Here is a 27,584-nt window from a genome sequence, read left to right on the forward strand (position 1 = left end):
AGTGTTCTCATACTGTATCATATCACAAACAATGCTTGGTTACTTTAGCTGCATTAACATTACCATCATGAACAACCCATCGCCGGCCCACTACTGAGAACAGGTGTCATCTCAGAATGAGATAGATAGAATCTCAGGTCATAGTCCGCCCCGCTGACGCAGTGTGGTTTGGCAGACTTCACGCATTTTTGAGAATATTATGGAGAACTCTCAGGCATGCAGGTTTCCTCAATACGTTTTCCTTTTTAACCCCCAACCCAAAAAGAGGGGTGTTATAAGCAGTGGACGTTTATCGGTTAAAGATGATGATGATTGAAAAAAAATATTTACTATCAAAATAACAATGAAAACAAAATTTCCTACATAACCCATTTGCGACTATAAGTACCAACAGCAAAATTAGCACTTCGAAAATTAGTTCACAAAATAAAGCATGAATTGAACTAAAATTTACTAACTACTGAACGCCCCAAGCGTTGAGTGCCTAACTATGCTGACAGTTCGCGAAACTTTAGTTTAGTTTAGTTTAGTTTATTATTTTATGGGACCTATAAAAGTGCCCACGCACTGAACTGCAGCTGAACTGCGCGTCGCGTCAGCGCCCCGCACGATATTCTCTCCAGCCGCGACGCGCAGTTCAGTTCGAGTGCGTGGGCACCTTAATGCCTAACAGAAAATTGTAATGTTCATAGTTACAAAACGAATTACACAACCGTCCAAAAAAAAGGAGTGTTATGTTTTAAGGGTTAACGTATGAAGGATTCTTTATTCCACAATTAGTTTTAAATGCCTGAAAAGATTTGGATGTATGGGATATCGTAATACTGGCTATAAATTTTTTGATCACCAATTTGGTTTGAAATTTTCTAGGTACCAAAAGTACCGAAATAATTTCGTTTTTTTAGATGAAAACTTCTTTAATTTTCAAAGTAAGATAACTATCCTAAGTGGGGTATTATATGAAAGGGCTTAACTTGTACATTCTAAAACAGATTTTTATTTATTTTTAGGCGTAATAAAAATACCCGAGTGCGGAACCCTCGTTGCGTGAGTGCGACTCGCACTTGGCCGGTTTTTTTATTTATTTTTCAAAATAGGAAATGTTTAGCAAGTCTGCTTTTGACACAGCGAAAAGCCAATACGGTTTACATGATGTGTGCCATTCCGTCTACTTATCAATAGTGCGAGTAGATATATCAATATACAGGGTGTTTGGTAATTAGTATATAAAGACGACACGTACCCATACTACTTTGATCTGATAAATACAATGCTGAAGTATAATGACGAAATAAAATTATAAAAATTTCCATACAAAATTAAAAAAAAAAAAATTATGTCAAAGTTTTCATGACCCTAACGTGCCCTAACTCACTGAGATCGTTTGCCATCTTTAGATAGGCCAAGGCCAACGATCTCAGTGAGTTAGGGCACGTTAGGGCCTTGAAAACTTGGACATTAAAAAAAGTTAAAATTTTGTGTGGAAATTTTTACAATTTTATTTCGTCATTTTACTTCAGCATTGTATTTATCAGATCAAAGTAGCATGGGTACGTGTCATTATATACTAATTACCAAACACCCTGTATAGTTAGTTAATCGACTTACAGTTAAGGTTTGGTTTCTATAAGTACCAGTCCTCAATAATTTAAGTAGGTATCAATTTGCGACGTTTCACGCTGGAGTTGGGTGATTTTCTGGGAAAATGAAGTTATCGAATAAAATTATATCGCCGGCGGTTTCCGACGAGATTTATTTTCGATTTCCGCTCTGCCACGATCCTATTTGTGCCTTGAGAAGTTTATTTTATTTAACTGATCTGACTTGAGAGAGCTTCTTTAAAACTGGTCGCTTGGGCTTATCAGAAAACTAGCTTCTACGACTTGTCCACGTAGACTACACAAATTCCCAACCCCTATTTTTGACCCCCGACCCAAAAAGAGGGGTGTTATAAGTTTGACGTGTGTATCTGTGTATCTGTCTGTGGCATCGCAGCTCCTGAACTAATGAACCAATTTTAATTTAGTTTTTTTTTTATTTAAAAGGTGGCTTGATCGAGAGTGTTCTTAGCTATAATCCAAGAAAATCGGTTCAGCCGTTTGAAAGTTATCAGCTCTTTTCTAGTTACTGTTACCTTCACTTGTCGGGGGTGTTATAAATTTTTAATTTACACTTGTACCTTTTTACCTGACTGCGGCAAATTCAAAAGGAAGGGTTATGATTTTAGCAGTCTATGTACCTATGTTTGTTTGTACCCAGATTCAGTGTGTTCCACCGTAGCGCCTAAACTACTGGGCCGATTTTGATGAATGAGGTGTCAATTGATTCGTTGTAAAGGTCCGGGTGACATTTTTTTAATATGAAAAAATAGGCTTGGGTGTTACATCAAAAAAGTGAGGGTCTCCAAAAAAAATTTTCTTTGCTATTGTATCGAGTGGGATGTCAAATGAAAGAGGAGAAAATTCTGAGTTCATGAATCTGAACGTACAACATTATAATAAGTATACCAAGCGAAAGAAAAACAACTTTACTCTAATATTACAGCGTTTATTAAGACGATCGCAGTCGGGTGTTAGTTTTCAACTTTATCTTGTGCAAAAATCCTTTCGTAATGGAAGTCTACATCGTAATAGCTATCTCAGCCTAATCCGTCCAGTAGTTTGAACTGTCAGTCAGTCATTAGATTTTCCCCTTATATTATGAACAAACCTGTCACTCATACCTATGTGACGTTTTGTCGGTCTCAACGACAGGGACAACGCTCTACAAATCCGCTATCTCCTTCTAAAGATCGATGTACAATATTTCCTGCCGGGTACTGTAAATTACTTTCATTTCATTTCACTGTGTCTCTCTTTAACAGCTCGTTCACACAGGCTGCGTAAGCGTAGACGTAGCGCGTACCATTGCGTTGTAATGTATGGAACTGTAGGAAACACGGCACACCACTTGCGTAAAGCGTGGACGTATGCGTAACCCGGTGTGTTAGGAGTTTACGCGCGTCACTACGAACGTGTCACGTGTACATGCTTTGTGTGAATCGGCCTTAAACTGTGACCTTACTGTGGCTCTATTCTGTATAGACTGCTTCCCAATTTCTCTTGTTCGAAAAGCGATGTTTGCCAATCTGGCAAAATAGAAATCCCCTAATAATGCGACAGCTCCAGCGGCCGTCTTGTGGGCGTTAATTATCTATTGTTCGGCGCTCCTTTGTATTTACTTACTACTTTATTTTGATAACACAGAGAAAGAAATGATAGACGGAGCTGTGTGAACAAACTTTTATGTGAAAGTGAAGCAAATTCAAAGCAACAACTAGAACTTATACGTTTCAAATATGTGAAAGTATACTACTTACGTAACTCTAAGATTTCCCGTTTTTAACCCCCGACCCAAAAAGAGAGGTGTTATAAGTTTGACGTGTGTAGGTATCTATGTATCTGTCTGTGGCATCGTAGCTCCTAAACTAATGAACCGATTTTAATTTAGTTCTTTTTGTTTGAAAGGTGGCTTGATCGAGAGTGTTCTTAGCTATAATTCAAGAAAATCGGTTCAGCCGTTTGAAAGTTATCAGCTTTTTTCTAGTTACTGTAACCTTCACTTGTCGGGGGTGCTATAAATTTTTGATTTACACTTGTATTAGAAAGCCTACAAAAATACAGCAATTAAATGCTTTGAAAATTACCGAGATTAATTAATTTCTAACATGCTAGACTTAACTTAAAAACGCAAAAATGATAGAAAAATAAAAGATAATAAAATCACCTCACTTTTTTAAAAATCAGTTTTTTATAAACTTTCTTAAATAATTTTCCTTTAGCTGGACCTTTTACTGGTTAATTTTTTCCGTCTGTTCTTCGCCTTCAGTCTGTGATTGGAAAATGAGAATATTTTCTCATCAAATTACGGGAAAATGGTAAAGTTAGGTATTTCAAGGAGCTATTTTAGTTCTTCCAGACATTGAGGGCATATTTTCCTGGAATATCTGGAATTATCTTACACTTTGAGTGAGACTTTTAGTTAGTTAAATGTTCATTTATAGATAGGGTTACCAGGGCTTACCGAAAAAAAGGCCGGTCTTTTGCTGAAAGTAAAGCTCAGTAAGGAGATTATAATTGAACTTTAACAGGGCTCTCCCGTCACCTACTCCATACAATCGTAGTCCCAATTTTATTTGAATATTAAGCAAACAAAGTCCATGAAATTCGTTCAAGATTCGTTTTCGAAGAAAATCGGTTCAGCCATTTGAAAATTATCAGCTCTTTTCCAATTATCTTATAGAGGTTTTTGTGTCGGGTGTTTTTTTAAATTTTAAGTTATATCCCCAAAAATTTAAAAAAATCCCACGGGATTTTTATGAAGTCGCAAGCAACATCTAGTAATTTAAGAATTTGGCCCTCTTTATATGAGCCTTTAAGTAATATACTTAGTTAAGTTAGTAAAGTAGGTACCATAAATCCCCCATAGTAAGCCAGCAAGGCAACAAAGCATTGTTGTGATACTATACATTATGTACTTAGTGCCGTATACCCGCTTTATTATAGAGCTCATAAAAGATACAGCCATGCAATATATTAGAGGTCGGACTATGTTTGTATCCTACTCTGTATGAGGTAATGTGCTAGAACTGCACAAAAGGTCTTTATTGTGTTTGCTTTTAGTATCTACTAGTGACCCCGCGCTTCGCACGAGAAGTTTGAGATAAACCACTGTACAGGTAATAGTACTAACGTTTACTGATAAGTGATAAGATACCACAAAAAAAACATGAAAAAATAAAACGAACAAGTGTAGGTAAATTAGAAAATAACACCCCCCGACAAGTGAAGGTTTCAGTAACTAGAAAAGAGCTGATAACTTTCAAACGGTTAAACCGATTTTCTTGGATTATAGCTAAGAACACTCTCGATCAAGCCACCTTTCATACAAGAAAAACTAAATTAAATCGGTTCATTAGTGTAGGAGCTACAATGCCACAGACAGATACACAGATACACACGTCAAACTTATAACACCCCTCTTTTTGGGTCGGGGGTTAAAAACAAGAAAAAAATATCCTGTATTTTTAAAAAGTTTACAATATATTGCAAATAAAACACCTGACTGACGCTAGAGGCAACGAACGTTCAGTGAATAGGTCACTCGAAATCAATGCCACGTTGTAGGTGGGGCATTAACCCGAGTTTTGTACGCTATACCTACAATGCGGGTTTGAAAAATATTAAATCACTACAACTACAAGATGAGGAAAGTAGTTATTGGCATTGGATTGTGTTAAAGTAGTATAATAAATAATAACGCTAAGTTTTTGCTCGTATTCTGAATACACCCGGTATAATTGATATCGATTCAAAGGAAGGACTTTCATTTCATGAGCCAATTTCAATCGTTTCGTACCTACGTACGTTAAAAAAAAGATTTAACGTTAAAGTTTTTTCTTTCAGCTTTTTTATGAATTAGATCTCATCTCATTAAAATAACCGCGATGTCGTTATGGAACACATTTATTTTCTATTCACAATAAAAATATATTCAAAGGAGTAACGTTAACAATAGATAATTAACGCCCAAAGGACGCCTCGTCGAGCCTCGTGATTTCAAAATGGCTGTCGTTAGAAAATAGCGGGTAGAATATTTTCTAAGCCCCGATAGCTAACTTCGCAGGGAATCAACATAATTGCGTAAGAGTAGATTTTTTGAAAACCTAGATGATAATGCCTCAATAGCTCAACGGTTATAGAAGCGGACTGAAATCCGAAAGGTCGGCGGTTCAAACCCCACCCGTTGCACTATTGTCGTACCCACTCCTAGCACAAGCTTAACGCTTAGTTGGAGGAAAAACGGGAATGTTAGTCATGATTAAAAATGGCTAATATTCTTTTTTTTTTTTTTTTAAAAATCGTGACTTCACCCGCGTGGATATATGTTTTTTAATCCAGCAGGAGTTCTTTGATTTTCTAGGGTAAAAAGTAGCCTATGTGTTTATAATCTACAGATAAAGAAGATGTAAAATCTTAATTTTCTTGACAATAGATAACGTCTACTACTTTTATTGGAATGTAGCAGATATTATAACCAGAAAGATTTTCTAGTGCAGAAATATCACATTGATAAATATGAATTACGTGGTTTTACAAGCCTTCTCAGTTAACAGAAGGTTTTGAATAGAAAAAAAAGAAAAATAATAATTTTAATTTAACATAATTATGTACGTATCTATACTTAATCCTACAACTAAATGGGATAACATAGTATTTTAGGTATAAAAAAGAAAAGGAAACTGACTGACTGAAATTTCAAACTTCTGGCCGGATCGGGCTGAAATTTGACATGCAGATATCTTATACGACGTAGACATCCGTTAAGAAAGGATTTTAGAAAATTCAACCCCTAAGGGGGTTAAATAGGGGTTTAAAATTTGTGTAGTCGTCGTGCGAAGTCGGGCTGGTTAGGTAGAGTTTAGTAAACGTTAACCAAGATCCCTGCAGCGCTGTTAAACTTAAGAATGCAGATTACGTTAAAGCGGTCTGAAGGCCTTTGTTCTGCCGACTACTTTGTCTGCGACGTCACGAGCCGAGCTATTAGCCTCTACACACGGACCCGACTTCTGTTCCAACCGAGTCAGTTATTTATACAACCCGTGCGAAGCCGGGGCAGTAAACTAGACTATAGTATAAGCGTCAGATCGAAAAGCAGGTATTATTTAAATATTTTAATGAATTATTGGAATGTCCTCGCAAAACCTACGCAAATAACACAAGTTAAATGCGTAGGTGTTATCTGCGAATTTTAATCTGAAAAACTTATGGCGAAATCAATTAATCAATCAAAGCGCGATTGCTATCGCAACATCTAATTATGCAATTCCATGACCGAAAGTATTCAATAACCGACCCGAATCTCGGAAGGAGATGAACAAAAAAGTTAGTAATTAGCAAGAAGCAAATTCTGTTGTTGTTTAGTCTTCTATAAGTCTCTGTGGAGGGCCATGTCTGGTGGCGGTTGAAAAGCCCTATGTCCAGCAGTGGACGCATGTGAATGCATGTTGATGGATTGGTTTGGATTGAATAGAATAGAATAGATTTTTATTCAAAAAAACTTTTTACAAGTGCTTTTGAATCACCAAAATAATCTACCACTAATTCGAAATGCCGTTCCTTTTGAGAAGAACCAGCAAGAAACTCGGCGGTTGCTCTTTTCAACTGTTCAGAATAAGTTAAATACTCCTCAACCTCAATTTTGTTTGTGTTGGAACAAAATTTGCAAAAACAAGTTGGTTCCGTGTGTAGAGGCTGTATTTAATTTCTTCGTTATTAAACGTACCACCTCATAATGGAAGAATTTCTTACTTTTTGTTTTGTTAAGTTAAAAGCAAGAGTTTATTATTCTCACAATGGGAGTCAACAGCTCTTTACTAAGTCTGTTTCCACCTTCACAATAATCTTCGTAGATGAATGAATGAATGAATGAATGAATATACTTTTATTGTACACCACAAAATTAGTACAGAAAAACACATACAAAGCTCAACAAAATATAGATTTAAATGTGGGGAAAAAACGGATTATTTAGGTGTGTTGAAATGTTAAATTACAAGTGTAAATTAAAATTTTATAACACCCCCGACAAGTGAAGGTTACAGTAATTAGAAAAGAACTGATAACTTTCAAACGGCTGAACCGATTTTCTTGGATTATAACTAAGAATACCTACTCTCGATCAAGCCACCTTTCAAACACAAAAACTAAATTAAAATCAGTTCATTAGTTTAGGAGCTACGATGACACAGACAGATACACACGGCAAATTTATAACACCCCTCTGTTTGGGTCGGAGGTTAAAAATATGTCTAACCAGTTGACCCACCCCGGCTTCGATAGAAAGAAGTTTAGAAAATTCGAAACGTTCACGTATTTTTTTTACACCGTCAAATATCAATTTTTCACGGATCTAACAAGTGAACTTGCATCCCCTCTTAATTGACTTTCTCAGTCTATTTATCTCTTCATGATTTATGCCAATCAATAATAATAAATACAACAACGTTACATTTATTTTGAAAGTTACTACTCTTGAAATATCCATATTTTAGGTCAAATTTTGAGACAATTTCGTTGGTATATTAACCATGCAAAAACAAAAAAACCGCAAACGACTTTTACTTAAGAATAATTTCAAATGTATTAGGTTTGTTCAAAATTAATACTGAAAATCAAAAACAAAGTAAGAGTAATAACGTAATACTTACCAAACGTTGATTTGCGTTATTAAAACATGGTTCATGTTATGCTTGAGTATGGCCCGCCTGTAAATGTTGATTGGAATAGTATACCTACGTTTACGCTCAACTTGGAGTGACTATGGAGACCACAAAGGTGTCTGCTGATATGCACTTGGCCAGCATAGTAAAAGCTATACATAAACCCTTCTCATTTTGAGAAGACACACGTACTCAGTATTGAGTCGCTGGGGATGACTAAGGCACTAAATAATATACATATACGTATATTATTTAGTGCCTAGCTACTTCATGGATTTCATTGTTCTATTCGGTGCATTACTGCATTAATGTGGTTGCAACGTACCTCCTTTATTGTGAGGGGATTCTAAAACTATTACAACTATAAAATACGGCGACGCTGCATCGGTGCACGGGGACAGGAAATACTTGGAGTGGCAATTTTATAACGTCTTCTATAAATGTTTATTGCGCTTTTTATTGCCAGCCATAAGTAAGTTCGAATTATTCTCATAAGACCTTGTTCTAGTTGCAATCGCCTGAGCATAGACTTAGCATAACATACAAGAACGCTAGCAAAAATGAAGACAGGTGATAGTACTTATGATAACTGATAAGATACCACAAAAAATACGAAAAAAATAGTAAAAAATCCTGTATTTTTCAAAAGTTTACAATATATAACAAGTAAAACATCTGACTGACGCGAGAGGTCTATAAACGTTCCGTAAATAGGCCACTCGAAATCAATGCCGCGTCGTAGGCATTGACTCGAGTTTTGCATGCTATACGGCATATAATACTATGTTGCGGGTTTGAAAAATACTAAATCACTAAAACCACAAAATAGAAGAAGACTTTGAGTACCTATATTAAAAGGAAAATTTACAAAGATTGAGCATAACAATATTTTATCCTTTGCCAGCAGGTGTTATGTGAAATCTTTGATTTTCCGGGATAAAACGTAGAATTTATCCGTCTCCGGGATGCAAGCTATATCTGTACTAAATAGATGACACCCACTGATACCCACGGCGACCTTTAGGAACTAAAATAGACAGTGCAAAGTGACTTAATTCTTTAAAAAGTAATTTCTACCTAGATCGTCCTTTTCTCGTTGAAAGTTGAACAACTTCTTAAGAACATTCTTACAGGTGTTACAATGAGACTTACCAACTTAGTGAGAGACAACTTTTACTGCGGACTTTGGGCGGGTTTATAGGACGAATTCTTTTTAATAAACTTTTATATAGACTTTGAGTATAGTAAATAAATTATTTCAAAGTTTGAGCCTAAAATATTTTATCCTTTGGCCTAAGGTGTTAGGTTAAGTTTCCGGCATAAAAAATGACATTTATCCGTCCCCGGGATGCAAGCTATCTCTGTACTAAACTGATGATTGCACGCGACTTCATCCACGTGGAATTTTAAATTCACCATGAGCATTAAAAATAGAAAGAAAGATTTTAAAAGTGTTTTTGAATCGTCAAAAGAAGCTACCATTGCCATTGTTTCGGCTGCTAGCCGCCCATCTGTTTAACAGATTTTGATGAAATTTCGTGCAGAGATAGATTGCATCCCAAAGGTGGTTATAGGCTATACATTTCCCCCGGAAAATCAAAGAGTTCTAACGGGATTTTCATAAAGCTAATTCCACGTGGGGGAAGTCGCGGGTATTAGTTAGTTACACTAATCATACTAATATCATAAAGGCGAAAGTTTGTGTTATGTGTGAAAGTTTGTTACTCTCTCACGCAAAAACTACCGAACGGATTTGGCTGAAATTCCGTCTGGAGATAGATTATATCCTGGAATAACACATAAGCTACTTTTTATCCCGGAAAATCAAAGATTTCCAATGAGATTTTTATAAAGCTCCACGCGGGGGAAGTCGCGGGTATCAGCTAGTAAAACAAAAACAAAAAGCGTGCTATGTGAAAAACCATGACCCACTTCGATGTGCGTGTTGTGTCGCACGCATGGTTAAAAATCGTTTCCTATTCCTCTGCGAAAACGTAGTTTAACAATCATACAGTTCAGAAACATGCGAAGGAAGCTCGCTTTCTTTGGACACTTACAGAGAGGAGGACAATTCTCATTACCAAGGTTAGTGTTGGAAGGGAGAATCGCAGGCAAAAGAGCTCAAGGTCGCCAAAGACTCCAATGGTTGGAAGATATAAAGAGGTGGACAGGGCTTACTTAACCAAAGTTAAAAGAAAGAAAGTTCGAAGAAGGCACGCAATGATGAGTTCAGAAACATTCGGCTCCTTGGTTCCCCAGCGACTATGGCGCCCTACCTGTTTGTGTATGTAAAGGCTGAATAAAAGGTATTTACGGTTACCATCTGTATAACCGCTAAACTGTGTAACGGTTGACCTCAGATTACGACTTCTGTATTTAACAAGACGTTTTTATCAAATTGAAAACCAAAATGCTTATAATAAAAACATGCAAGCCTAAGAAACTAATTTTTGATACTACTGATGATTGGATGAATTTAAATCATCTTAGGAAGGAGTGAAGTTCAAATTCAGACCACCAGAATATTAACCGATAATCAGAATTCCGGAGCCGTTATAGTCTTGTGGTTAAGATTCACGCCTCCTCCGTCGTTAAGGGTTCGATTCTGGGCAACATTTCAGAGCTATGTGCGTTTTAAACAGTTAATAATATCACTTGCTTCGGTAAAGGAAAACATCGTGAGGAAAATTGCATGCCTGAGAATCCATACTATCCATACTAATCACAGAAATCCAAATAATACTAAGTTTAAATCTATGATACTAATATTTATAAATGCGAAAGTGTGTCTGTCTGTCTTCTGTCTGCTACCTTTTCACGGCCCAACATTTTAACCGATTCTGACGGGTACAGGATTAGCTTATATCCCGGGGACGGACATAGGCATACTTTTTATTCCGGAAAATCAAAGAGCTCCCACGGGATTCCCAATCCGCTTAACCGATTTGTATGTTTGGTACCGAGGTAGCTTGCGTCCCTGTAATTGACATAGGCAACTTTTTATCCCGGAAAATCAAATAGTTCCTACGGGATCTTTAAAAACCTAATTCATTCATCTTCTAGTTCTGTTGTGCTAATGTTTTCAATAGTTGGTGATGATTGCTAGTCTACATTTGGCCAGCGTAGCGGACTGTGGCCTAAGCCCTCTTATTCCGAGAGGAGACCCGCTGGGTGATTCGCTAACTCAGTGTCTAACACTGGATGATAGACACCGAGGTTGGTTGATTCTACATTGCTGCTTCACTGTATGATAGTAAAATATTTCTTCGTAGTAAACCTTCAATGGATTAAAAAAACCGGCCAAGTGCGAGTCAGACAGACAGACAGACAAAAAGACAACAAAGCGATCCTATCAGGGTTCTGTTTTTCCTTTTGAGGCACAGACCCCTAAAAATGAGCTCGGTGGCTATCCTTCAGTGTTAGACACTGAGTTAGCGAATCACCCCATTGTACTCAGTAGTGAGTCGGCAAAGGGTTAGTGATGATCATTTCAAATGACTTCACAGTTATGTTTGGGATCTGGAGGCACGGTAGTGCCTCCGGCCAAGTCGAGCTAGAGGTACACCGTAGCATCCTTTTCTCGAACCCATTCGTGTCACTTTCGACCCCCCTGTAACTTCGTTGCAGATAAAGCTAGAAGTCTGGAATTTTCAGTGACCAAGAGGACATAGTAAAGCCAGGTATATGCCCAAATTACATTTTATTTGAACCAGTAGTTTATGAACTATTACAAGTCAAAGTTCCTTGATTCTGTAAGTGACACACTCACCGATCATCAAAATTCTAAGGTACTTCTAGCAGACCTACAAGTTTCAAATTTTGCACACAGTAAGTGTTTAGAGTATAAAGCGAGGAAAAATTTAAAAATACCTGAATTTCAGTCCCGTTTTCAAGATATACTTATTTTTAATTATTACTGCATAAGTAACTTTGTAAACCTATATAAAAAGATTGCAAACTTGCGTGATTACAAAGTTACATTTGCAGTGAATTTAGAATAACTTAAGCGCCTATCTTACTTGAAAATAGACAATAATGAACCCTACTACAAAGTAATAAAAAGGTATATTTGAAAATAGACAATAATGAACCCTATTACACAGTACTAATATGGTATTTGAAAATAGAAAATAATAATAGACCCTTTTACAGAGCAGGTAGGCAGTGGGAGTAGGTAGGGCATATTTGAAATAGACAATAATGAACCCTATTACAGAGTACTAATATGGTACAGAATATGGTATATTTACTTCGAAAGCAACTTATACGCTACAATAGAAATATACAATAGAAAGCGCGAGTCGGAGTCGCACACAAAGGGTTCCATACCATCGCACAAAATTGAAAATTATGTACTTTTTAAATAGGTATTTTGGTTTTAAAAACAAAAGAGACGCTTTAAAAATATCACATTTCTTGTATAGAGGCCCCCTTTATTTATTTTATTTTCATAATTTACTGTTATAGCGGCAATATAAATACATAATCTTTCAAAATTTCAATTATCTACCTTCTACATTTCATGAGATACAGCCCACTGACAGACAGACGGACAGGCGGGCGGCGGGAGCTTAGTAATAGGGTCCTGTTAGCACTCGTTGGATTCGGTCTTCGGAAAAAAAGCTTGTTTTTTTTTTTCAATCAATGCTATGCATTGTTTTTACAGACTCAGTCGTTTAGAGTTATTTGTCAATTTTGCCAGATGTGATATGTCAGTAGGGTTGCCAGTTGCCACCTATTAAATATATATTTTTTTCTTAAATATCACCCGATTTCATATAAGGATACAAAATACTAAGGGGAAAAACTCACGTTAGTAGTGAACTTAGAAAAATATAATAAGAATAAGAATAAGAAGTGTTTGTTTATTTTATTTATGATGTATTGTGATTACTTGGTAGATGGTCTTGTTTGCCAATACACAGTCAAATTTTTTATTATATTATCAAGTCCTGATGCCAATATTATGGCCTTATGGCATAAAGCTATGTGGCTGAACTAAAAAAGCAGTATTTAAATGACAATACAATGGTTTCAAAACAAAGTACTTTGGAATATTGTTAATATAAACCACGGCACATTAGAAATGACGTTATTAATAATCGGGACCTTATTAACAGCATCTTTAAATTCCAAGATATGTAAACAATCTGTTCTTGTTGAGTTTAAGATTAAACTTAAATTCATCCCGCCACTTATTATATAGCATTTATTTGGATTTAACTTGGAAAAGTATAGCAGAAAAATTTACTGCAACAATCAACAACTGGTGGAAAGCCAAAATAAGCAAAAAAAATTTATTGCTCTCATACCTACGTTACGTTTGCCCGAAATAAAGTAACATACGTTATTATAAAGTATGGTTGGCAGCCCTAAACGTCGAGGTCCATTTATGGGCTACCTCTGAATGAACATTTGGTACTCATAAAATATAATTCAATTGTTAGTTAGTAGTACCAAGTTTTAAGTAAAATAGACGAGTTTGTGAACTCTACGAAAGAGCTTGCGTTGTATTATTTTCCCGGATTGTGGTGTTATCTTATAATATAATACTGTAGTAAAATAATTGTGAAATCAATACCAAAAAGTTCGTGTAGCGAAGTTTTATTATTTTGGTGTTTTTAAAATGGACTATACTCAATAATCGTTAAATTAAATGACTGATACACTACTGTGCGTCAAGATTTTAAAACCCCGATAGTCTAAATTCTGTGACGTAATAGAGTGATATCCTGTGTTCCAGTAGCTGCACGTTGGGAAGTATTAGATATTAAGCTTATACGATAAATTATACATACATAGTTTTACCTATAAGTTATATCTGGGGGCACGGTAGTGCCCCCGGCCAAGTCGAGCTAGCACACCGTACCATCCTTTTCTCGAACCCATTCGTGTCACTTTCGACCCCCCTGTAACTTCGTTGCAGATAAAGCTAGAAGTCTGAATTTTCAGTGACCAAGAGGACATAGTAAAACCAGGTATATGCCCAAATTACATTTAATTTGAACCAGTAGTTTATGAACTATTACAAGTCAAAGTTCCTTGATTCTGTAAGTGACACACTCACCGATCATCAAAATTCTAAGGTACTTCTAGCAGACCTACAAGTTTCAAATTTTGCACAAAGTTAGTGTTTAGAGTATAAAGCAAGGAAAAATTTAAAAATGCCTGAATTTCAGTCCCGTTTTCAAGATATACTTATTTTTACTTATTACTGCATAAGTAACTTTGTAAACCTATATAAAAAGATTGTAAACTTGCGTGATTACAAAGTTACATTTGCAGTGAATTTCGAATAACTTAAGCGCCTATCTTTAGGCGATAATACTTGAAAATAGACAATAATGAACCCTATTACAAAGTAATAAAAAGGTATATTTGAAAATAGGCAATAATGAACCCTATTACATCGTAATAATATGGTGTATTTGAAAATAGAAAATAATAATGGACCCTTTTACAGAGCAGGTAGGCAGTGAGAGTAGGTATGTCATATTTGAAATAGACAATAATGAACCTTATTACGTAGTACTAATATGGTACAGAATATGGTATATTTACTTCGAAAGCAACTTATACGCTACAATAGAAATCTATACTAATAAATAAAATTGGAGTGTCTGTCTGTAATTTCGAAATAACTACCGCATATTACGATACTATAACTGAATCGCACGTTTTTAAAATTTTTGTCTGTCTGTCTGTCTGTCTGTTTGAAAAGGCTAATCTTCGGAACGGCTGGACCGATTTTGACGGGGTTTTCACAGACAAGTAGAGAATTGACCAGGGAGTAACATAGGCTACTTTTTTAACCGACTTTCAAAAAGGGAGTTGTGTTTTTCTACCTATGTACACCGAAATCTCCGAGATTTCTGAACCGATTTGCGTCATTTCTTTTTTAATCGATAGAGGAATTTTGCGACATCGTTTCATAAAAAATTTGGAGTCCAACTCCTCAATCCTGATGCTGCAGGGGAATCTGACCAATCCACGCGGGCGAAGCTGCGGGCATCAGCTAGTATACAATAGAAAGCTCGAGTCAGAGTCGCACACAAAGGGTTCCATACCATCGCACAAAATTGAAAATTATGTGCTTTTTAAATAGGTATTTTGGTTTAAAAAAAACAAAAGAGACGCTTTGAAAATATCACATTTCGTGTATAGAGGCCCCCTTTATTTATTTTATTTTCATTATTTACTGTTATAGCGGCAATATAAATACACAATCTTTCAAAATTTCAATTATCTACCTTCTATATTTCATGAGATACAGCCCACTGACAGACAGACGGACAGACGGACGGCGGGGGCTTAGTAATAGGGATCCTGTTGGCACTCGATGGATTCGGTCTTTGGAAAAAAAGCTTGTTTCTTTTCAATGAATGCTATGCATTGTTGTTTACAGACTCAGTCGTTTAGAGTTATTTGTTAATTTTGCCAGATGTGGTATGTCAGTAGGGTTGACAGTTGCCACCTATTAAATATAATATCACCCGATTTACATTAATTGTAAACAGATCTTGTATAAGGATACAAAATATTGAGGCGGAAAACTCACGTTAATAGTAAACTAGAGCAGTTAAAAAGTGAACTTACAAAAATACGATGTATTGTGGTTACTTGGCAGATGGTAGCTTATTAAAATGTTCATTTTAAAAACCTGTTCAATAGTTCCAGAGATTACGTCCTACAAAAAACTTACAAACTTTACGTCTTTACGTAGATATAAATTTATTTTAGTATAGATTTATTTGTTTAAGTAAAGAATTAAAAAAAATATAAGTGAAAATAGGCAAAAAAAAATATATTGCTCTCATACGTTACGTTTGCCCGAAATAAGGTAACATACTTTATTATTAAGGGGACGGTATATTCCAGGTATAATTTCAAATCTAGAGATGGCGATACACATTGTATCGGCATCTCTCTTAGACGCCCCTGAACCGGTTGCGCATCGCCACAGTGTAGATTATTATTTTCACATCGCTCCTGCATTTAATCATTACGTCACCCCACTTCAGTGTTTACGATGGAGTAAAAAGTCAAGTTATGTATAAGTTTAAAATTCAAAGTTATAGTGATAAAAAATATTTATTATGAAATAATTAAAAATTTATTTAAAAAAATTAATCTGTAGGTATCATCAGAATCGATTACATTCGACTTCGCTGGGTTACTTTATTGTAATATATAACATTGCGTATCTATAAAAATATGTGTACAAGTTAAATATTGTTTTATATACTACTAGAGGATCCCTGCGGCTTCGCCTGCGTTGATTTCGGTTTTTTTGAATCCCGTAGGAACTCTTCATTTTTCCGGGATAAAAAGTAGCCTATGTCCTTCTCCGGGATGTATCCCAAGTTTGTACCAAATTTCATTAAAATCGGTTCCGTGGTTGGGCCGTGAAAACGTAGCAGACAGACAGACACACTTTCGCATTTATAATATTAGTATGGATTTTAATGCACACTGTTGCCAAGTTACTATCATTAGTTAGTAAACAGTCACTGATAAAAAAAAAACAACAATATTATAATGTACTTTTATTGTTTTGTCAACAACGAGAAATAATGAATGAGATCTATTTACAATCATGCTAATAGGTGTCTTTTTCAACCTGTATGCTTATTATAGTAGGAGATTTAACATTTCACCAACTTTCATAGAATGAGATCACACACACACAGTAACATTAAATTAAAATGGGCCTAAATAACCTTGACTTAAGGTCCTAAATTCAATTACACCGATTTTAATTTCTGGTTCTGTCTGACTGGCTATACATGAATGGATTAATTTGAGCTATAAAACAAGGCGGTTAAGGTCTATTTTACGTTAACGTTCTCATTATAAACCCCTATCTGCCAGTTTTGGTCATTACTGTGGTGACCATTACATTTGGCCTTGAAAGAAGATACTTCACATGGATAAAAGATTATAGCATGGACAAGTCCAAGTTTCTGAAATTTTCACTTATTGATAATGATAATACTGTCATTCCTAATTACTTACATTTATAGGTAAATCTTATATTTTCCATATCTTATTGCTATTATAGATGCTGAGATTATAGAAATTACACTCAACTGAAATTCAATGAAAATATAGTTAGCACGGACATTACACAAGTAACTATTTATTGCATTTCACTAATTACCGAGATCGTAAAATCCTATTTTTTCATATTATCAAAACGTTTACAGTAAAAAAATATCACACGCGCTAGGCGTGCAAAAACACCTGAAAGAGATTATATGCACCTGCAGCCATAACAGGATAACATTATAATATATTTCGTGTTGTATAAAAAGCTGTTTTGTTTATAATCCTTGTTTTTGTTTATTCAATATGGTTACAGTCAAACCGGCCCGCTCGGAGCTAATAGCCATAAAAGTTAACTAATTAGGTGAAATATTCCAAAAGAGCATAAGTAGGTATGTACACATTCAATACGCTAACTTAACTGTTTACGTTAAGGTTCAAAGTCAAAGCGCTGGAGAAATGTTTTTATATGATACTGAACAAAGTCAAGACAGAGATTAAAATATTTTATAGCTTTTTTGTTATATTCAGATTCGGGCCATTGATTCAAATTTTAAATTTGTAGTAATTATTTTCTCTAATTCAGAAGCTGAGTTCTTTTTCTGGATGCCTATCATTAGGCATCCAGAAAAAGAGGTCATTACCTTTTCGCTAAAAGACAATTTTACGTTGACTGACATGAAAGCAAAGTGCCTAGTAAGCCAATAGACAATTCAGCTAGATGACATCAAAGCAGATTACCCAGTCAACAGAGAGTCAACTTAGCTGTACGCCATAAAAACAGAATGCACAAGTAGCAAAACGTCTGGAATTGTGAATAGTCTGTATGATTAGAACACCTCATTAGCCAGACGTCAAATTACATAGTTGGATGACATAAACGCTGAATGAGATAGTATCTAAAACGTCTGGAAAAGTAAATAGTCTAAATGGTCTGTTGCTTGCTCCTTTTTTAATTTTTAACCAACTTCCAAAAAGAAGGTGGTTCTCAATTCAGCCTGTTTTTTTACCCAATTGCGGCAAAGCCTAAAGGAAGAGTTATGATTTTAGCAGTCTGTATATGTATGTGTGTGTGTTTGTATCCAGATTCTGTGTGTTCCACCGTAGCGCCGAAACTACTGGGCTGATTTTGATGAATGAGGTGTAAATCCGGGTAACATAGGCTACATTTTATACGAAAAAATTGACCTAACGGATGTAATATGAAAAAAAGTGGGGGTGAAAAGGTACTACCACTAACTAACAATTGTGCCAGGACTGGTCCTGATGGGATTTTGAAGTTTGAAAAGGTGCAGTTGGTTCTCTATATAACGTAGACCCGCACTAAGACAGGATTTTGAGAAATTTGATCTGTAAATTGACCAAATTATCATACAACAATACTACTTCTCACGAACCTATAAAAGCTACGAACAAACGATTTCAGTAGTTACATTTTATTACTGTTCTTACCTTTCGATTCAAAACAAGAAAAATTGATACACTGATTTGGCATTCCAAAACGAAGCAACTCTCGTCCTAATAACAATTTAATGTATACTTTAAGAATAACTGCATAAGGTAAGTTTTACAACGAATATTTTAACATCGATATTTTAATGTTAGTATACGTGAGTGAGAACACAAAAGCCACAAAGATCCTTTGTATTGACAAAGGCAAACACAATAGGATCTTTCATTTCTTGTAAATTGAACTAGTTTTATGAGAAAAAGTATTAAGTACGTATGAAATTTTGTTTTGCACATTTTCAACTTTTAAGCTGTGACAATAAGGTCTAAGTTGAAGGAATATTTAATAGTATGATTATTTTTTTGATCTATAAAACATTTATGACACTACAATTTTTAGTCAAACTTATTATTGACTACTTAGTGACGTATATACATAAAAAAACCAGCCAAGTGCGAGTCAGACTCGCGCACCAAGTTTCCGTATCCGTACTCAGGTATTTTTCCGACATTTTGCAAGATAAATCAAAAACTATTATGCTTAAAAATAAATTAAAATCAGTTTTAGAATGTTCAGGTAAAACCCTTTTATAAGATACCCCACTTGGTATAGTTATCTTACTTTGAAAATTGAAACACATTGTTTTTTAATGAACTCATAAATTCATGGTTTTTGCCAAATTTCATGATTCTAGGTCAACGGGAAATACCCTATAGGTTTTCCTGACAGACACAACACACACGGACAAAACAGACTGACAGGCGGACAGATAGACAGACATACAGTTAGATAGACAGACAAACAGACAGCAAATTGATCCTATAAGCGTTCCGCTTTTCTTTTTGAGGTACGGAACCCTAATAAATGATATAATTGCATAGCAAGTGAAGAAACTAAAAATTATAACACCTTGGATAAACATCTCGGACTTGAAAGTGGATGTCATTTTCATAATAATCATGATCATCATCATCATCATTATGAGCCCGTGGATGTCCACTGTTGGACATGGGCCTTCCCTAAAGAGCGCCAGCCGCTTTATATCATCAGTCCATCGTGCTGGAGGACGTCCTACACTACGCTTGCTTATACGCGGTCTCCTCTCATCCTATTTTCATAATAATTAGTACTTTCCCCTAAAAACCTTTAAATTGATATCAATAAAGTTTTTTTTCCATCTTATCTTCTAATACTTACGCATTTTACAAGTTTGGTTTTTGATCTTTGAGCTACCGGGATAGAGCACTCAGATTAATTAATTTTTATTTTCAAATTATAAGTCCTGGTCTATAATGACCTAATATTAGCTTCACTACACTGCAATGTACTGTTTACTGCATTCTTTTTAAAATAATTACTTTTTTAATGTAATAAATGCACAATATAAACTTATCTTAAAATCTAGAAAAATCCTAAATAAAAATACTTTATAACATAGTACTGAATTTACTACTCTATGGCATTCTGTACAATTACAGTATGACAAAATGCTTATGAAACCCGAAACAGGTCCTGCCGCGCTGAGGCGACGGGTATGACTGACAAGATAACGTAATTACGGCCCATAAGACTCAACAATAGGGTCGAAAATTCTTTGTACTCGCTCTGTACGCGATTTGAAGAGAATAAGCGAGGAAGCGTGAAATCAAATAATTTAGAATATAATTTGAAATATAGCACTTACTGTGAAATGATCGGACCGAATTATTTATTTGATTGTTTTACACCTATGGTGAAAGTTACGTCTTTAAGAGCTTTGTCATTAAAGAGAAAAACCCAAAAGTCTAAGGTTTTAGACCAAACTTCTGATTTTTTTTCTATCGAGGAAAGTTTGTCCAATCATGTTTCAATCGGACCAAATCCAAGGGGATATAATGAAAAATATTATATATTAATTTCAAATTTTTCGATCCATGCGTTCCTAACTTAATTCCATTTTAGTAAACTTTAGTATCGACGAAAACGGAGACCGCCGCGTTAAGTATGGTTGACAGCCCTAAACGTCGAGGTCCATTCATGGGTTGTGTCTGATGAACATTTGGTACTCATAAAATATAATTCAATTGTTAGTTAGTAGTATCAAGTTTTAAGTAAAATAGACGAGTTCGAGAACTCTACCAAAGAGTTGTATTATTTTCCCGGATTGTGGTGTTATCTTCTTATAATATAATACTGTAGTAAAATAATTGTGAAATTAATATCAAAAAGTTCGCGTAGCGATGTTTTATTATTTTGGTGTAAATTTTAAACTTTGTCATTCTCTATGTATGGGAACATTGAGTCGTCTTACGATATTAGGCGTACTATAGTCGAGTATGTGGTAGTGCACTGGGATGGATACAACTTTATACTTGTGACGAGCGTGGGGACCCTTACATCGACGCTGATCTGTACTCGGCGGCAATGTTGAAAACTACCACCTACTATACGGTTCCGTATCTGAACTTAAAAGGATGGTTACCTATCTACAAAAAGAAATGAGATCCCATCAAAAACATAACATGTACAAAAATCCAAGTCTCGCAACCTACCTAGTTCTTCTACCGCAAAAAGTTTTGAGATCTAACATAAAACCAAGTCAGTTAATTTATTCAGTATCTATAATCCCACCAAAAACATTTCATGTAAAAAGGTAGCCAAGACTCACAAGTTCATAATGTTTTCACTGTTAAAAAGTTATGAGATCTCTAGTAGAGCCAAGCCCCTAGCTGAGCTTAGATTTGTGCTGGCCATGGGACCTATCCCAAGTCCAAAGTAATATAGCTCTTAAATGTTCTTGACTATATCACATTTATAACAATAAATAACAAATCACTCTACTTACAAGCTCTGATTCTACAAACCCTACATCTTGGTAAAAAAAGGACGGCTTGGCCGTTTAATGTTCGTAAAACTATTCGACAATTACTAATTTGTATTGTACTTCGTGATGGTCGCAGAAGCTATTCCGGGCTTAAATGTCATTTCAGTTAAAAAATCCACGAACTGTAAACGGATAAGCCGTACTTTTTTTACCAAGATGTAGGGTTTGTAGAATCAGAGCTTGTAAGTAGAGTGATTTGTTATTTATTGTTATAAATGTGATATAGTCAAGAACATTTAAGAGCTATATTACTTTGGACTTGGGATAGGTCCCATGGCCAGCACAAATCTAAGCTCAGCTAGGGGCTTGGCTCTACTAGAGATCTCATAACTTTTTAACAGTGAAAACATTATGAACTTGTGAGTCTTGGCTACCTTTTTACATGAAATGTTTTTGGTGGGATTATAGATACTGAATAAATTAACTGACTTGGTTTTATGTTAGATCTCAAAACTTTTTGCGGTAGAAGAACTAGGTAGGTTGCGAGACTTGGATTTTTGTACATGTTATGTTTTTGATGGGATTGTATTGTACCTTTATGCTTTTATAGGCGAAGCTTACTATCCCTTATTTTTTTAATATAAACTTTTCACATTAATGGGATTAACATTTCCTAAATCTACACAGTTGAATTTAAAATAACCGTTAAATTAACCGTACATACCTACTACTTACGCTGCACAAATATATGTAAATGTAGTTAAACTCATTTTAAGTAAATGCCTATCGTATTCCTTCACTCAAAACCATTTTATCTAATGTTACCATTTGTAGCGAATAGTTAGTTATAGTAAAACAAACAACGTATTTTTTAATTTACTGTTAAAATGAATGATGCAACGGAATCTGATAGTTATTATTGGCGTCACTCAGAAAAGCAGGTATTATTTAAATATTTTTATCGAATTATTGGAATGTCCTCTCCAAAACCAACACAAAAAAAACACAAGTTTAATGTGTAAGGTTATCCGAGAGTTTTAATCTGAACAAACTAATGCCAAAATAAATAATTTAATTAGAGCGTGATTGCTATCACAACATCTAATTATCCAGTTCACAATTCAAATACCGAAAATATGCGATATCGCTCCGAATCTCGGAAGGAGACTAAACTAAAACCTTCAAAACACCCGTATTTATGCAAGTTCAATCTTGTCGGCCTCCTAGCAACAGATTGTATGACATCGAATGAGCCAAATATCGATTTTATCAAACTACCTGCATTAGATAAATTAATAATTTTATATTACTTTTGACAACTCAAATCAAATTTTAAAAATAACCTTACAGTTCGGCCGTCCTGAATTTAACACGTCCTCGTGTTTCTAATTAATCATGTCATGTCAGTCGCGGGCTTCCTTGCCCTAAGTCAAATCCAAATCATGGGCTATCCTGCCCTCTGTCAAATCATTAAAACCTACCCTTGAACTGCCGAACTCTCAGTTTTAATATCAAGTCAACAATAAATCCAAACGACTAACTTCTCATTCGATGTATACAAAATCTGAACCACTTATTGCAAATTACTTTCCAATTCACAAAAGACTAAATTATTAAAAAAAAAAACTAAAAATTTTAATCACCAAATCAAACTCAATAAAAATTTTAATCAAATGTGGGTTGTTTACAAAAAGATACCAAAGCGAAATTAAGACAACGTGAGACACGTCCCGCTTCTGAATTATTGGCGTCACTCAGAAAAGCAGGTATTATTTAAATATTTTTATCGAATTATTGGAATGTCCTCTCCAAAACCAACACAAAAAAAACACAAGTTTAATGTGTAAGGTTATCCGAGAGTTTTAATCTGAACAAACTAATGCCAAAATAAATAATTTAATTAGAGCGTGATTGCTATCACAACATCTAATTATCCAGTTCACAATTCAAATACCGAAAATATGCGATATCGCTCCGAATCTCGGAAGGAGACTAAACTAAAACCTTCAAAACACCCGTATTTATGCAAGTTCAATCTTGTCGGCCTCCTAGCAACAGATTGTATGACATCGAATGAGCCAAATATCGATTTTATCAAACTACCTGCATTAGATAAATTAATAATTTTATATTACTTTTGACAACTCAAATCAAATTTTAAAAATAACCTTACATTAGGCTACGCTAGTATTTTAGGTTATAGTAGCTCATCGGTGATGAGCAGTATCCGCGGTAGTTCCAACGGCATTCTGAAGACATTGGCTGAAAAGCTAGATAATCCATTTATGAGACACTGGATTGGTTTGCACATGCACTCTTAGTGTCTCATGGGTGGGTATCTAGTCAAATAAAATTATATTATAATAAATAAACATACCTACTTACTAACATAGTCATAAGCAATTATTTGTATTACTAACAAAATGGATGTAATATCTGGAATAAAGATTATTATTATTATTATATTATTATTATTTTCAATGTGCGATAAGTGAGGGTTGGAATGATTGTAATTGAGGATAGATCAAATTATATTTGGATGAACCTGCTGTGGTTAAGATTGTAAATGTCAGTGGAGTGATTCTTTGAAGAGTGTTCATGAAGTTGAGATATGATTGATTTTAAACGCCACCAAGTTTCTTGCTGGTACTTATCGCTAGGCTGTGGCATTCCGAACCAGTGGTAGATTAGTTTTAGATGTTTAGATAACGAAATCTCTCATGATTTGATTTAGTGGTTGCAATAGCAATTGCGACTTAATCATATGATGAAGTATTGAGGTTAAAGTAACTAGGTTAGATGGTTGGTATGGGTGTCGCTATAAGGGGTGGTTGGAGGCGGCCTAGGTAGGGTAGGTTAGGTTTATTTAGTTACGTTAAGCTAGTGTGTTCAATGTGCCATAAGTGAGTGTTGGAATGATTAAAATTGAGAATAGTTCATGTCATTTAATAACACAAGAATATTGTTAGTTTACACAGGTACATGCGACCTGATTTATTTGAGATAGAAATCCTGACTTATCCCACAAGCAAGAAGTCCTTAGGTTGAATTTCATTCTCACGCAATTAGGACTTTTGACCCTTCAAAATATACAACACTATTATTAGAATCCGTAACTGACGCACAAGAAAATATGGTACCCGAAAAGAAAAAAGGATGGTTACCTACCTACAAAAAGAAATGAGATCCCATCAAAAACATAACATGTACAAAAATCCAAGTCTCGCAACGTACCTAGTTCTTCTACCGCAAAAAGTTTTGAGATCAAACATAAAACCAAGTCGGTTAATTTATTCAGTACCCGTAATATGAGAACAGCCATCCTACAAATTTGTCACAAATCATTACCTAATTAGTTAATTAAAACATTTCATAGTGACCGTATCGATATAAGATATTTTTATTTCTTTAATAAATATAATGACTTGGCAATTGCACACGGCGATGGAAACTACATACAACTAAATCTGCTTAATGTTAGCGCTCTAAGCACTTTTTATGTTTGTGTAAATATGCGCCCAGCTAGCGCTATGTTCAACTAGGACTATGAAAATATTTGATTAAAATTATTCTTACGTGGTTATGTTGCTGTGCAATTGCCAAGTCATTACATTTATTAAAGAAATAAAGATATCTTATATCGATACGGTCACTATGAAATGTTTTAATTAACTAATTAGGTAATGATTTGTGACAAATTTGTAGGATGGCTGTTCTCATATTACGGGTACTGAATAAATTAACCGACTTGGTTTTATGTTTGATCTCAAAACTTTTTGCGGTAGAAGAACTAGGTACGTTGCGAGACTTGGATTTTTGTACATGTTATGTTTTTGATGGGATTTCTATTACTTCAAAGGGAATTGACGCTTGACCATTGATTTAAAAAGAACCATCCAATAACCATAGAGAAAAGTAATAAGTGGGAACCGTAACGGTTTATGGGACTCACGACGCAGGGTTCAGGGTACCTTGGATGTAACAACAATAACCTTCGGAACGACTGTAATAACGCGCGAGTGATTGCGACGTTATAAATTGTTTTATATTAGGGTTGAACACCGTTTTAACTTGTTCCATTAATAGTGTGGTCAATGAAGCCGTAAACAGCCGATCTGTGGAAGTCCTCGGAAACAGAACCTTGCATGTTTTTTTTTTTAAATTTTCGTTTTTTTTAATATTTTTTAAAATCAGAAGCGGGGAAATAATCACACAATCAGAAAGTTTGTGTGTGTGTGTGTGTGTGTGTGTGTGTGTGTGTGTGTGTGTGTGTGTGTGTGTGTGTGTGTGTGTGTGTGTGTGTGTGTGTGTGTGTGTGTGTGTGTGTGTGTGTGTGTGTGTGTGTGTGTGTGTGTGTGTGTGTGTGTGTGTGTGTGTGTGTGTGTGTGTGTGTGTGTGTGTGTGTGTGTGTGTGTGTGTGTGTGTGTGTGTGTGTGTGTGTGTGTGTGTGTATGTTTGTTACTCCTTGACGCAAAAACTACTGGACGGATTGGGCTGAATTTTAGAATGGAGATAGATTATACCCTGGATTAGCACATAGGCTACTTTTTATCCCGGAAAATCAAAGAGTTCCCACGGGAATTTTAAAAACCTACATCCACGCGAACGAAGTCGCGGGGGGTATCAGCTAGTTTTTTATTTTTTTTAAATTAACATGTAGGTATGGATATCTATACATGATGTTCAGTAAAACGTTACGGTCTCTTTGAAAGGTTATAAAAAAAGAAAAAGGAAGCATACTGCCAACTTTTTATTTAGTTTCTACGTGACAGATACTAATTTAAAAATAATCCTTATAGGTTCTCCGGTTAGGTCTCCGAAAGTGTACAGGTTTCATAATTTTTGTTTCGTTTTTTTTTGTCCATGACAATTTGCAGCACCAGAGGAACCGCCGATGCGTAGCCGGCCTTTCAGGATTTTATTGACCCGCCCCTTGAATAACCCCATACTGTAATCTAGTGGAAACACCGCAGAAGGAAGTTGATTCCACAGTTTGCATGTGCGTGGAAGAAAGGATCTGGCACAACGGGTGGTCGAAGTGCACCCGGCACCCAGGTGGTGAGGGTAAAATTGCTTGCGGGAAATTTAGCTAGGCTGGGCATTTTCCAAGTTACATTGAATAAAGAAAGTCACATATGAAAACATTACACTCCTTTTTCCTGGCAGTCGTATAAAAATTTGCGGATAATCGTCATTATCATGATCATCCCATCGCTGGTCCACTACTAAGCACGGGTCTCCCTTTAGAATGGGTTTTGGCCTTAGTCCACCATACTGGCCACATACCCTATGATAACATGGAGAACTCTCAGGCATGCAGGTTCCCTCATGTTGTTTACCTTCACTGTTAAAACGAGCGATATTAAATTTCTTGTAACACACAACTCCGATAAGGTGTATGCCCGGGATCGGACCCGTGACCTCTCGAATTTGAGGCTGACAACCTAACCAATAAGCTATCACGGCTCTTAAATAGGTTAAACGGATGGAAAAGTGGTGACAGGGGACTTCGTCTGTGATGGCGTTTGCTGGCGCGCGTGCTGTGCTTGTTTGGAGTGTTTTTTTTGTTGAGAGTGGCTGGTTTTTGTGTTAGTTGGTGTTTTTTGGTGGTGGAACTGACTGGGAAGCGCTCTAAAGGGGCGCCGCGCGTATGTCGGCGGGCGCCGGCGCAGACGGAGTCCATACTTGTATAAATTCAATGACTTGAAAATATCACAAACTTGACATTGGCTAATCAGAGTAAAGCCAGATTTAAAGAAAAAAAAAAAAAAGTGGTGACAGCCCTTGTCTTAGACACATGTTACAGGGTCTTTTATCGTCTCGGAGACGTTATGAGACTCGTCATGTGAAAATTTATTGTTACGTCTTACTCCCTTTTTATTTCATGTCCAACTGCGTGGAGTGAGGCTTTATGGGCTCTTCCGTTCAACGTGAGAGCCTGCGCTCTTGGCACCTTTGGAGCCTTTGGAGCCGTTAAATCGTTATTAACTTAATTAAAATGAATATTGCTGCCTATTCGGTCTTTA

The 27,584-nt window shown here is 35.7% G+C and overlaps 1 long non-coding RNA gene across 1 annotated transcript in view; it reads right to left on the reverse strand.

Moving 5' to 3' along the window:
• Positions 1-19,371, reverse strand: part of LOC123876220 — a 43,615-nt gene extending 24,244 nt beyond the window's left edge. The window contains exons 1-3 of the long non-coding RNA XR_006798286.1: positions 19,359-19,371; positions 7,100-7,111; positions 2,710-2,828 (exon numbers count right to left, since the gene is read on the reverse strand). This is a non-coding gene — a long non-coding RNA (uncharacterized LOC123876220). The remainder of the gene's footprint in view (positions 1-2,709; positions 2,829-7,099; positions 7,112-19,358) is intronic.
• Between the last annotated feature and the right edge of the window lie 8,213 nt (positions 19,372-27,584).

This window comes from Maniola jurtina, chromosome 21, assembly GCF_905333055.1.
Source record: "Maniola jurtina chromosome 21, ilManJurt1.1, whole genome shotgun sequence".
NCBI lineage: Eukaryota > Metazoa > Arthropoda > Insecta > Lepidoptera > Nymphalidae > Maniola > Maniola jurtina.